Raw genomic sequence first — 14,301 nt, forward strand, 5'->3', positions numbered from 1 at the left:
TTTATGTCTTTTCACATTTGGATATAAAGAAAAATTGATTTATATTGCTGACTCCGGTCATATGTCTCTAAATGCTTGGTTAATGGGTTATGAGAGCCCTCATTTGTAGACCGGTGTACACACTAGGAGTCACACGCTACAGAGCTTTTTTGGTTGATGGCTACCCCACCGCCTGACTGATGCTGACACTGTGTGTGACGCTGGCTGTGTGTGACTCACTGAAGAGAAATCAGCTCCCTCATCACACTTCTCTCAGGAATTCTCTTCAGCATCACACACAGACAGTGTCTCTCTCAACACCTCCATTCCTTAAGGAGATAGCAGTGTCAGCATCACTCAAAAGGTGGGGTAGCATGACTGTTTACAGCAGCTCCCCACCTCCACGACTGGATCTTTAGTAGCAGAGGTCATTAATAAAAGTCATTTTTTTAGAAGCATGGTGGTTCTAATCACATGGATTAAGGCATCAGTGGAACATGTATAACGACATCTAAAAGGTGCTGGGTTTGGTTAGTGGGGGGGGGGGGGGGGGGTCTTTGGTGACATGTTCCCTTTAACAGTTCCATCCTAAGGCTGCAAACCCATTACTGTGGTCGGTCTGAATCCCCGCATGGTTTGGGATTCACGGCAAGTTTGAGTGTTTTTAACCACCTAAAGGAGCAGTCTGGTTATTACTATTGATGGTCACAATTGGGGTCTCACGCATGGACTATGAATGAACCAGTTAGGTCCATGTGCTGCCAGCAGCTCCATAGAATGGCAGCGGTCACTCCATTTATACTGAGCATATGGGATTCTTAGTGGTCACACTGCATGTCCAGCAGTTATCCTTTATCCAATGGTTAGGGGATAATAAAATTTTATTTCTATAGCGCCAACATATTCTGCAGTGCTGTACAGATCATGGGGTACCATACAGAGTAATAATAAAGTCATATCAATCATTAGGAGGGGCCTGCTCACAAGAGCTTACAGTCTGTGGAAAAAGGAGAACACAGGCTTGTGTGATAGTCCTGTCCTAATTTGTAGGACATTTGTGGACACCCCTGACACTGGAGACAATCTTGCAGGGGTCTCATAAATATTGTTTAATGTTATTGCTCTGTATCGTTTGCATATGTTCCCCATGATCTGCGGTATTTGGTCGCTATATAGAAATAAAGATTTATTTATATTATCCATGAAGAATCTAAGATTGTAATAGAAAGTATAGAACCACTTGGAAAATTATTACAAACTACTGAGCTATCACAGAAGTGTAGGAAATGTGGCATTTCTTATGTCTGACATACACTGAGCGACAATTCTTGTTACATAATATCTCAGTTTTGAGATTTTAGAGCTGCCACCCACTACATGAAATACATCATCAAGTGGAGGGAACATATGCATAATCCATAGAAACAGCAAAAGTGGTGTTAAAAAAAAGATGGAAGAGTGGAATGCAGAATAGTGTAGGAATATGAATTCCTGCAGGGACATGTTGTAACGGGCCATGTACATGCATGGTATGGGTTCACTCTGTGGATATAGCGTCCTCTCATACATATAAGAGTAGAGATGCAGGTTGTATCACACACATGAGATGAGGAATATTCTCTATTGATAACACCTTATCTTTACATTCAAGGCCAAGTCCATTATTAGCTTCATGAGGAATCTTCAAAAATAAAACATAGGATATTGTCATTAAAGGACAGCTTTAGATTTATTGATTTTAGATTAGGGAGGGTCCGATAGCTGGGACAAAGAACCCTGGTTCCCGTTCTCGCTAATAAGCAAATCTGTGCCTAATCTGCATAGTAGGCAGACGGCCTTATAGTTAATGGAGCCATTTAACATTTGAGGCAGGGTTCCTTGCATCATATTTCCCTAAGATGCAAGGACTCCCATCCATTGATCTGTGCTCAGTCCTTTTACAAAAACCGAGCACGGTTGTGTGCAGGGGGCATTGTTGTGTCATGCAGAAAATAAAGGAATAATTAGGCCACTTTTTTCTGTGGCTTTGTTTTTTTTTTTACATTGAAGTCTCTGGGATTGTGAAAATCTACATGAAATCCACACTTAGGCTATATTGGCACGTCAGCGCACTCGCCCCTATCCATAGAGATACTTGAGAAATAATGAGATGAGAAGTAAAGAGGCATTAAAAACACCACACAACACAAATATGTATGATAAACACACGGGAATTGTGCAGCAGAAAATTGACAGAAAACTGACGGCTGAACTGAGCACCAAATGAAGTAAATCTGCAGTTACATGAAGGTTTAGTTGCAGATTTTGATGCAAATATTTGATATGTTCTCTAATTCTCAGGTATACAGCCCCCTACTACTTAGCCATGGTTTCTGCCATAAGCAGTGAAGGATTGGGGTGCACGTTGTTACCCATAGTTGCCCTTAAAATTCGCCCCTTTAAGCCATTTTATTCAATACTTTGAAAAACAAAATGCAACAAATCATTTCGATGAGAAGTAATGACATGAAACGTCTCCTGCCCCAGTTATGTCACCATTTCCCAGTGACTGGATAAGCTGCTTTCTCAAGCTGAAACTGCGAAAAGGCCGGAGTGTACGAAACAATCACTTCACGTCCAATCATTACACCAGAGTTACAGGCTCTGTGCTGCTCCGCAGCCTCATCCTATGCTGAACGGCAACACTGGACGTCTCAGGCATTTGCATAAACATCCAATCATTAGGATAAGATTATAGACCAGATGGCGGTGAGAAAGATGTGATATTAGGAATACTAAACAGCGCTATAAACCTGGTGTATTGCTATTTCTATAACACCCTGTATGTTACCTCCGAGAACCCCAAGTATCTTGTCAGCTTTGTTGTCAGGGAGCACAAACATGGTCTCTTACTACTATCTATCATCTGCTCAGACCCCTTTCCCAAGGAGTTAGAAACCCAGCGATGACAGAAGGATGGACAGACAGTGGCAGAGGGGAAATAAGAAGGGAAAGTAGTTTATCACTTATTCCCTATGCTGTGAATTGAGTGTTTTCTGTGGCCCATCCCTTTTAAAGAGGGTCTACAAGATACAAAACCCCCCACAAATAAAAACAATATTGTATACAGCACTTAAAGGGAACCTGTCACCACATTTTCACAAATACAGCTAGTGACAGTTTCCTATAGAGCTCTATTAACTCCCTGACGCCCTTCTTAGAGCTAAATTGTTTCCCTTACATCCCCATAAATAAACTTTATCTTACATTCCCTGGCATCAGAGGGGGTGTTTCCTGCACGACCGGCCCCTCCCATCTACTCCTCCTCATGCCCCATGCTTCTTCTCAGATTGTCAGGGTGACATCCTCTAAGGTCCTCTTTGATCTGCAATATCTATCCCATGTATGTAATGATAATAATAATCATTTATTTATATAGAGCGCACAGATTACACAGCGCTGCACAGAGCTTTCCAAATCAGTCCCTGTCCCCATGGGCTCCTAATCTAATCAACCTACCAGTATGTTTTGGAGTGTGGGAGAAAACTGGAGGACCCGGAGGAAACCCACGCAAACACGGTATCTGATCACATAAGTTCACAGCATCCTCCATCTCGTGGATGAAGTCCAAGGAGACATACTGTGATTTCATGTGATCAGATACATACATGGGGTAGATGTTGCAGATGTAACAGGACCAGATGACATCATCCTGGCCACTTGACGTTAAGTACCTAATGATGTAACAGAGCTCTCTCTCAATGTTTCATACAGCACCATGTCCTAGCAGTGATACCTGTCAATCAGGGACAAGGAGGCAGGGCAATGCAGTAACCACTGAATATGCAGGGTCTCACTGGACTCACTAAGTGTCATTGTTATATGAGTTGCATATAAATTTATAAATTGGTTTTTTTTAACAGTGCAGCCATAGGAACAACTATCAATATCAATAGCTGTTTATGGAACCTGAATTTATCTGAATATAAATATGTAGTCAACTAGATAAATATCCAACATATAAGTCTGTTTATAACCTTTGTCCTAAATGCAGGGAGGTATTTTTACTTCGATCCAACAAAACATTAAATTTTTACCTAAAATAGAACAAAAAATCACTTAAAAAAATAAAAGCTCTTGACAAACATTTCCAGACATCAGCAGCAAAGTCTACAGACAATGGCGAAAGCCGACACAATAAATGTAATTTTCCTGTCAGTGATTATAGCCATGGCCAGGCCGAGGATACAATTACAGGTAGAGAAGTCTTTCCACATTTCTTAAAGGGCTACAAGCTCCTGACAAGGTTTTACACCAGGAAGTGGTAAATAGATTGGTGATGTCTGTAAGATAACCCGCTAACTCCTGACTTTTTCATTTGATAAATATTTGCAGTTCTGATTTTTGCTACTTTGTAACTTGATAGATAAATGCAGCAGAGAAAAAATTGCACCAAACTATGAATATTTCACTTTTTATTTTGTAGTTCGACTGTTGTCACTGCTTAACATATGTGAGACAAACACCGGATATATACCAGGTCCCGGCTTCTCTGCAGTCACTTTCACCTTGTACTTTGTATATAAGATGATGGCTGGTTCAAACGGCAGAATTTTTATTTAACAAATTATTTTAGTCTGTTACCTTATAAAGAATGGCTGGACCACTTATAACCTCTTGTGTCACCTCCTCATCCTCATAGACTGTAAGCTCTTGTGTCACCCCCTCATCCTCATAGACAGTAAGCTCTTGTATCATCCCCCATCCTCATAGACTGTAAGCTCTTGTGTCACCTCCTCATCCTCATAGACTGTAAGCTCTTGTGTCACCCCCTCATCCTCATAGACTGTAAGCTCTTGTGTCACCCCCTCATCCTCATAGGCTGTAAGCTCTTGTGTCACCTCCTCATCCTCATAGGCTGTAAGCTCTTGTGTCACCCCCTCATCCTCATAGACAGTAAGCTCTTGTATCACCTCCCATCCTCATAGACTGTAAGCTCTTGTGTCACCCCCTCATCTTCATAGACTGTAAGCTCTTGTGTCACCCCCTCATCCTCATAGACTGTAAGCTCTTGTGTCACCCCCTCATCCTCATAGACTGTAAGCTCTTGTGTCACCCCCTTATCCTCATAGACTGTAAGCTCTTGTGTCACCCCTCATCCTCATAGACTGTAAGCTCTTGTTTCACCCCCCATCCTCATAGACTGTAAGCTCTTGTGTCACCCCCTCATCCTCATAGACTGTAAGCTCTTGTGTCACCCCCTCATCCTCATAGAGTGTAAGCTCTTGTGTCACCTCCTCATCCTCATAGACTGTAAGCTCTTGTGTCACCTCCTCATCCTCATAGACTGTAAGCTCTTGTGTCACCCCTCATCCTCATAGACTGTAAGCTCTTGTGTCACCCCCTCATCCTCATAGACTGTAAGCTCTTGTGTCACCCCCTCATCCTCATAGACTGTAAGCTCTTGTGTCCCCCCTCATCCTCATAGACTGTGAGCTCTTGTGTCACCCACTCATCCTCATAGACTGTAAGCTCTTGTGTCACCCCCTCATCCTCATAGACTGTAAGCTCTTGTGTCACCCTCTCATCCTCATAGACTGTAAGCTCTTGTGTCACCTTATTGACTGTAAGCTCATGTCACCCCCTCATCCTCATAGACTGTAAGCTCTTGTGTCACCCCCTCATCCTCATAGACTGTAAGCTCTTGTGAGCAGGGCCATCACTCCTATTGTTCCATGTGACTGTTTGTTCTCTGTAATGTAATATAGTTGTATATGTCCCCTATGATTTTTAAAGCGCTACGGAATATGATGGAGCTATATAAATAAAGATTATCATTATTATTATGCTATGTGAATATCAACCAAATCCAGATTCTATACCTACCAACCAGCGGGAGAATCCCAATTTTTGGGCTCTGTCCTACCCAGAAGGAGGTATGTCCTGGGACATCCTCTGTACACAGAGTTGAATAAAGTAGCAAGGCAGAGAGCTGCCATCACTGTGACTGTGCTTCTGCAGATGATGTCATCCATGCCTGCCTGCTTCACTGCTACACACAGCAGAAGGAGAGAAGAGAGGAACTGCTGCGGGGAACGGGGAAAGTTGAGTATCTGTGTTTATTATTTTATTGTGGGGGCACAAAAACAGGGGGAGCTGTTAGGGCAGTGGTGGCGAACCTATGGCACTGGTGCCAGAGGTGGCACTCAGAGCCCTTTTTGTGGGCACCCGGACCATTGCCCCAGCACACCATACAAGACTCAAAGAATCTTCCTGCAGTTCCAAGCAACTTAAAAGATGCGGCTTTCAGTCATATTTTGATGCTGACTTCGCTACTTGGGACTGTAGGAAGAGGGAGAATTAGACAGGGTCGAATTATATTTGGAGGACCTCCTGCTGGCCCCCACAATTCTCTGTGTTCAGATGGAAACTGGAAAGACGCTAAAATGATGAAAATTTTCTGTCCTCAGGAGGCCAATATGATTGAAAGTTGCTGAACAGGGAGCAATAAGTTACTGCTTTAATTTTTGGTTGGCACCTCCCGATAAATAATCAGGGTTTTGGGTTGCAGTTTGGGCACTCGGCCTCTAAAAGGTTCGCCATCACTGTGTTAGGGGGTGCAAAATAAAAGGTTGAGCTGTTGGGAAGCACAATAAGAGGGTAGAAGCTGGGGTGGGAATAAGAGGGGGTACTGCTTGAGGGTGAGCTGGTAGGGTGTATAAAATAAGAGGGGCTCTTAGGGGGGCACAATAAGAGGGGAGGAGCTAGGTGGAACAAAAAGAGGGGGAGCTGTGTGTGGGGGTGAAATAAGAGTGGGATCTGCTGGGGGGCAAAATAAGAGGGGGATCTGCTGGGGGGCAAAACAAGGGGGAGCTGCTGTGCGGGCAAAATAACAGCGGGAGTTGCTGTTGGGCACAATAAGAAGAGGACTTTAATATGAGGGGGGGGTTGGGGGCACAATATAAGAGGGGGAAATGAAGCGCACTAACGGGGAAATTATACTTTGTGGGGGTGGAGTTAGGGGTGGAGCCCCAGGAGTCTGGCTTACCGCACATTTATTTATTTTTTCTCTGCTATCTCTGGGAGATACGAGATTCTCAAGTTAAAAGGGTTTGTCCGCTTTCAGTAAAATAATGATATTGTTTGTGTAATGAAAAGTTATACAATATTCCAATATACTTTCTGTATCAATTCCTCAAGGTTTTATAGATCTCTGCTTGCTGTCATTTCATAGGAAGCTTCATTGTTTACTTCCTGTGCATAAAAACAATCCCTGCTCATGTGATGTCACACAGGTGCACGGCTCGTTAGTATCATAGAGAGTAATCAGAACTGTGTGATATATAACGAGCCGTGCACCTGTGTGACATCACATGACCAGGGACACATTTCTATCTACAGGAGGTAAATAATGAAGCTTCTTATGAAATGACAGAGATAAACTCAACTCCATTGCCGTCACACACAAATCCAAGATGGCTTCCCCAAGACAGAATCAGGATCAGAACCCCCCGGAGAGCTTACCAGGGGTTCTCATCCTTCTAGCAGCAGCCCCAGGGTGCGGCCCCTTTTCACTCTGAGTTCCGCCTCCTGGAAGGATCCGGCTGTAACTAACTGAGCATGCTCAGTTACTGACATTGTACACTGCAATACATGTGTATTGTAGTATAAGGGCTTGAACAAGCGATCAGATGAACCGTTGTTCAAGCCCTAGTCTGGAAAAATTTAAAAATGTTAAACAAAAAGGAAAAATCATTTTATTCTAATAATTAAATAAATAAAAGTCCCCTAATCAGCCCAATTACATATAAAATCCAAATGAAGTACAGGCAGTCCCCGGGTTACATTCAAGATAGGGTCTGTAGGTTTGTTCTTAAGTTGAGTTTGTATAAGTCGGAACTGGATATTTTATCATTGTAATCCCAGCCAGAACTTTTTTGGTCTCTGTGACAATTGGATTTTAAAAATGTTGGGTTGTCATAAGAATCAATATTAACACTAAAGCTTCATTACAGACACCTGTGATAACTGTTACAGCTGATCATTGTAGCCTAGGACTAAAGCACAATAAATTACCAATATCCAGAGGTCCGTTTGTAACTAGGGGTCGTATATAAGTCGAGTGTTCTTAAGTAGGAGACCGCCTGTATATAAAACACAAAAACTCAAAACAAGTACATCCGTATTAGGCTACATTCACACGATGGGGCACATTTACTTACCCGGTCCTGTTGCGATCTCCGAAGTGCGTTGTCCGACGTAGATGAATTCCGGCGCAATTCACTGAGATTGTGCACCTGATATCCTGCATGTGGCGCTTCCCCGCTGAGGCCCCCGGAGTTCACCTTCTTCTTCCCGGTGTATGTGAGTGCATTGTCTTGCGACACAATTTGAATTTTAAATCCCGTGCTTAGTCCGAATCAGTTGGATTGTCCGACGGCCACGCCCCCCAATTTGTGTCAAACGAAAGTCGGCGCGATTACGTCAAAATCCGATTGTGTGTGCCAAAAACCCCTGTTAAATGCGACGCATTTAAATAGTCGGGAAACCCGATGGAAATGTGTTTGCGGACTCTTAGTAAATGTGCCCTGATGTGTGCCTGCTGTACCGTAGTATGGTGGGCATACGTCAGCGCTGGGGAGAGGAGGGGATATATGGCTGCGGTCAGGGCCGATTCTAGCATATTTGCTGCCTGAGGCGAATATTAAAATGCTGCCCCCCCCCCCGCTCCCTGTTAAGTAAATCCTTAAACTTTATTAACAAGTAACAACCCTACAGACAGCTCCCTGACACTGTGTGACTGACTACAGGTTCTAAGAGGCATTAGTGACATCTAGTACCTTATAGATGACAATCTCTTCCATCAGCAGGACTTTATTCCGGGTTCTCCAATCCATGACGTATCACTGCTGAATTCACGGCCAGATAACTTCAGCTTCGTGCAGCATCTCCACCCGGCGTCCCTAAAAATACCACAGTCACTTACAGTATAAAGTCTCCTGGATAACAACACTGTGCTCCTAAATAATATATACCCCTCACAACACAACTGTCCGCACGCTCCACACATATAAAACATCCCTTCATTATAAAGGGATAAAATCTTGCCCCACATATACAGCCCCCTCCCAGCTTAGTAATATACTGTATCCCATATACATCCCCCCAGCTTAGTAATATACTGTATCCCATATACATCCCCCCAGCTTAGTAATATACTGTATCCCATATACATCCCCCCAGCTTAGTAATATACTGTATCCCATATACATCCCCCCAGCTTAGTAATATACTGTATCCCATATACATCCCCCCAGCTTAGTAATATACTGTATCCCATATACAGCCCCCCAGCTTAGTAATATACTGTATCCCATATACATCCCCCCAGCTTAGTAATATACTGTATCCTATATACATCCCCCCAGCTTAGTAATATACTGTATCCCATATACCTCCCCCCAGCTTAGTAATATACTGTATCCCATATACATCCCCCCAGCTTAGTAATATACTGTATCCCATATACATCCCCCCCAGCTTAGTAATGTACTGTATCCCATATACAGCCCCCCAGCTTAGTAATATACTGTATCCCATATACCTCCCCCCAGCTTAGTAATATACTGTATCCCATATACATCCCCCCAGCTTAGTAATATACTGTATCCCATATACATCCCCCCCAGCTTAGTAATATACTGTATCCCATATACATCCCCCCCAGCTTAGTAATATACTGTATCCCATATACATCCCCCCAGCTTAGTAATATACTGTATCCCATATACAGCCCCAGCTTAGTAATATACTGTATCCCATATACATCCCCCCAGCTTAGTAATATACTGTATCCCATATACATCCCCCCAGCTTAGTAATATACTGTATCCCATATACATCCCCCCAGCTTAGTAATATACTGTATCCTATATACATCCCCCCAGCTTAGTAATATACTGTATCCCATATACAGCCCCCCCCCCAGCTTAGTAATATACTGTATCCCATATACAGCCCCCCCCCCAGCTTAGTAATATACTGTATCCCATATACATCCTCCCAGCTTAGTAATATACTGTATCCCATATGCAGCCCCTGCAGCTAAGTAATATACTGTACCCCATATACAACCCCCCAGCTTAGTAATATACTGTATCCCATATACAGCACCCAGCTTAGTAATATACTGTATCCCATATACAGCTCCCCAGCTCAGTAATATACTGTATCCCATATACAGCCCCTGCAGCTTAGTAATATACTGTATCCCATATACAACCCCCCAGCTTAGTAATATACTGTATGCCATATACAGCCCGCCCAGCTTAGTAATATACTGTATCCCATATACAGCCCCAGCTTAGTAATATACTGTATCCCATATACAGCCCCAGCTTAGTAATATACTGTATCCCATATACAGCCCCAGCTTAGTAATATACTGTATCCCATATACAGCCCCTGCAGCTTAGTAATATACTGTACCTGCTATATGCCCCCCCCAGCTTAGTAATATACTGTATCCCATATACAGCCCCTGCAGCTTAGTAATATACTGTACCTGATATACAGCTCCCCAGCTTAGTGATATAGTGATATATAATATATACAGCACCCCCCAGTATAAAATTATTCTGGCCCCATATAATATATACTGAATCCCCCCCCCCAGTATAAATTAATTATAGCCCCAAATAATATCTATAGCATCCCCCCCAGTATAAAATAATTATAGCCCCAAATAATATCTATAGCATCCCCCCCAGTATAAAATAATTATAGCCCCAAATAATATCTATAGCATCCCCCCAGTATAAAATAAGTATAGCCCCAAATCCCCAAATAAAATATACAGAACCTCCCCCCTGCCCCTAGTATAAAATAATTCTGGCCCCATATAATATCTATAGCATCCCCCCAGTATAAAACAATCATAGCCCCAAATAATATATATATAGCATTCCCCCCAGTATAAAATAATCACGGTATAGCCCCAAATAATATAAATATATATTGCACCCCCCCCCAGTATAAAATAATTATAGCCCCAAATAAAATACATAGCATTCCATCATCCCCCCCCCCCAGTGTAATATAATTCTGGCCCCATATGATATATATAGCGCCCACCCCCCCAGTATAAAATAATTATAGCCCCAAATAAAATACATAGCATTCCATCAAGCCCCCCCCCCCAGTATAAAATAATTCTGGCCCCATATGATATATATATAGCGCCCCCCCACTATTAATTATTAGCCACATTTAATTAATTAAATACATGAAAAATAATAAAAATCATACTCACCTGCAGGCAGCTGCTCCCTCGGCGCGCGGGTCCCGTCCTCACGCGGCGCTTCCGGCAGCCCCGGCTCCGCACAGTGACACAGGCGCGTGACGTCATGACGCCTGTGTCACTGCTTAGAACGCAGCGACGCAGCTGCCGGAAAGGCGCTGCGTCGCTCCGCATATAAATCGCGCCTGTGTCTTAAAGAGACAGGCGCGATTTATTTAGCTAGTGGGCGATTCGGGCGTTAATGGACGCCCGAATCGCCCACTTTAGAGCGGCGAATTTCGCCGCCCTTTACAGGGACCCGCATTCTGCCGCCTGAAGCGAGATTTTCATCTCGCCTCATGGCAGATGCGGCCCTGGCTGCGGTGCCGTATTATGGGGAAACATAGGACATGTTAAATTATGACTAATTATTGTGACACGAGAAATCGAGTCTGGTCATTAAGCTGAAAACAAGCAGCGTTGATGAGGGGTTAAGCAGCAGAGGTGCATTCTGATTAATTTACACTGTAACTTTTTGTAAATAGAATTTTTAAAAAGTGAAAACCACCAATGGAGTAACCATAATGTAACCTGCTAATGTAATCACCAATAACCAGATCCAGGACCTGTTTACTTGGCGACGCACCTTCTATAATGTCCACAAGGATCAATCTGTATATAAAACACCATGGACCACGCGGGCGTTTATCACACATACAGGGCACGGAGCTGTCAGTGTAGCATACATGATCTACAGATTCCTAATATTCTACAAATGTTACCTCCCTTTGAAGTGCTGCACATAATGGATGTAGGCTCTGCTACTGATCCTCTGCTTAGACATTGGCGTATTTAGTTATTTAGTTAATAGGGTTAACCTCAGTTTCCTGGAGGAATTCTGTGACAGTCTTCTAAAGAAGAAGAAAGTCTAAATCTGTCACTGACTGTGGTGGAATGAGCCTTAAGATTAACCATTTCCAGACAAGAGAGACATATGGATACAGTTAAACGCTATAAAGCCATGTAGTAAGAATGTTTCATGTTTAGGCATCTATGTTGTATGTTACCAGTGTATTGTAGATTGGGTACATATAGGAAATGCTAGAAAACTAGTTCCCCAGTGGGTCCATTAAAGGGGTATACCCACGAAGACAAGATTTTTAAATACTCAGGATAGCAAAATAACGCATTCTCTAATTCACTGTTACTAACAAAAATACAGCATTTCACAGATATAAGTCCAACCTGGCTCTATCAGTCCTGGTTGGTGTACATAATTTCGGTTGGTCCAGGATCCGACCGTAAATCTACTATCGTTTATGGTCGGGCAGGACCCTGGGCGACAGAGCCTTAGTAAGCCCCTTTGTAGTGAATTCACGTGGTGGCATTAAAAATTGAGAAACTAAAACATTCCCTAGTTTATCATACCAAACATCCCTCTCATAGGAATTTTATATAAAGCCCCTCTGACCCCCTATGGATTTATTAGATACAGTCCCCTCACCCCCATGGTTTCCTTATGTCCAGCCTTATGTGGGCCCTGAGAGAAGCGGAAATGCCCAGTGCTGGGGCCGGCCCTGTCTCTGCCCCTCCCTTCATTACAGAAAATCTCACACACACTTCCAGAGTTAACATCTTTTTATAGCAGGGGAGGGAGACATATATTAGAGCTGTGTGTGTTATAGCTGAGATGTAGCAGTGCTGAGTGGGTGTTTGTGTGTGGTGGAGATGTTGCAGTGCTGACAGTGTGTCATTGTGTGTTTTATGTATCTCATCATCTCTTATCTGTCTCATCTCTCTTTCTATGTGTCAGTTACTAGTAAAATGTTCAAAAGCTAAACTTAAAATGACCATCACTCGGTTATACAGGTTAAAACATTTTAGTAAAAATTGTAAAGTAAGGAGGTTAAAATCAGTGTAAACATCCCTATGGGGTTCCAATTTGAGACATTTTTTACAGAACACAGGCAAAAAAATGATGACTAACCATAAAACTTAAAGTGTAACTAAACCCCTGAAGACATTTTTTTCTTTAATTTCAGAAATGAATGGAGCAGTAAACTTTGTAATGTAGTTCAATATAGGATATCTGCCATCTGATTCATATCATAGGCAGAATCACTGTCCGAATCCACTTTGCACCCTGATGTAAGATCTGACCTTGTAATAGCTTTTTATGTTCTCCTTTTCCTAATAAAGCTACTGCTAATGCAGTTGCTCCAGTGGAGGGGTTATTGCCTTAGCAGCCAAAGCCTGGAAGTGCTCCGATGCCATTTTTTTAGGAAATGGAGACCATAAACTAAAAATAAACAAAGGGTGCAAAGAGCATTCAGTCAGTGACACTGCTGAATAAGTTATGAATCAGACTATAGATTTCCTTTAAGAAAAGCAGCTTCTTTGTGCCTTTTTTCTCATCCTTCTTACTCCTGTAGTGAGCAGTGAATTTGAAGTCTTGTACAAACATTTACTTTTTCTCTACCTAGAGGAGATTTTCCTTGATGCATCTCTCTGAGGAGATTACATTATCCAGGGACTGTCTGTAAAGAGTTTTTAGACACTTTATCAGGCTCCTTTATCACTCAGCTGTCAGTAGATACAGGACAGAAAACCGATTTATACAAATTGCTTAAATAATGAAAAAAGCAGAGGAAAAAGAAGGACAAAGGCACAGATTTCTTTAATAAAGTATATTACAAAGTTTACTATTATCATCTGCACTATTCAAAATTAGTAACACATAAAGCGTGGAATATGTTACCCATTATTAGATAATGTGTACTGAATATACCGACACAAGGTGCAATCACAATTTGCAAACAAGGAATAATTAATATTTTTAGCTTTTGGAGAAAGGAATAGAAAATGATTTATTTTGCCACTTTTTGTAAAAATTGCAAAATCATACAATTTCACCCAATTATTTAAATACTTTTTAGCAGAATATGTAAATGTTGAAAACATATAAGGGGAATTCTGATGACAGCAAGATTTAGATTACAGGCGGTTCCTGGGTTATGTACAAGATACCGAAGGTTCATTGGCTTTGTTCAGAAGTTGAATTTGTA

This window comes from Engystomops pustulosus, chromosome 6 (genome assembly GCF_040894005.1).
Source record: "Engystomops pustulosus chromosome 6, aEngPut4.maternal, whole genome shotgun sequence".
In the NCBI taxonomy this organism is placed as follows: domain Eukaryota; kingdom Metazoa; phylum Chordata; class Amphibia; order Anura; family Leptodactylidae; genus Engystomops; species Engystomops pustulosus.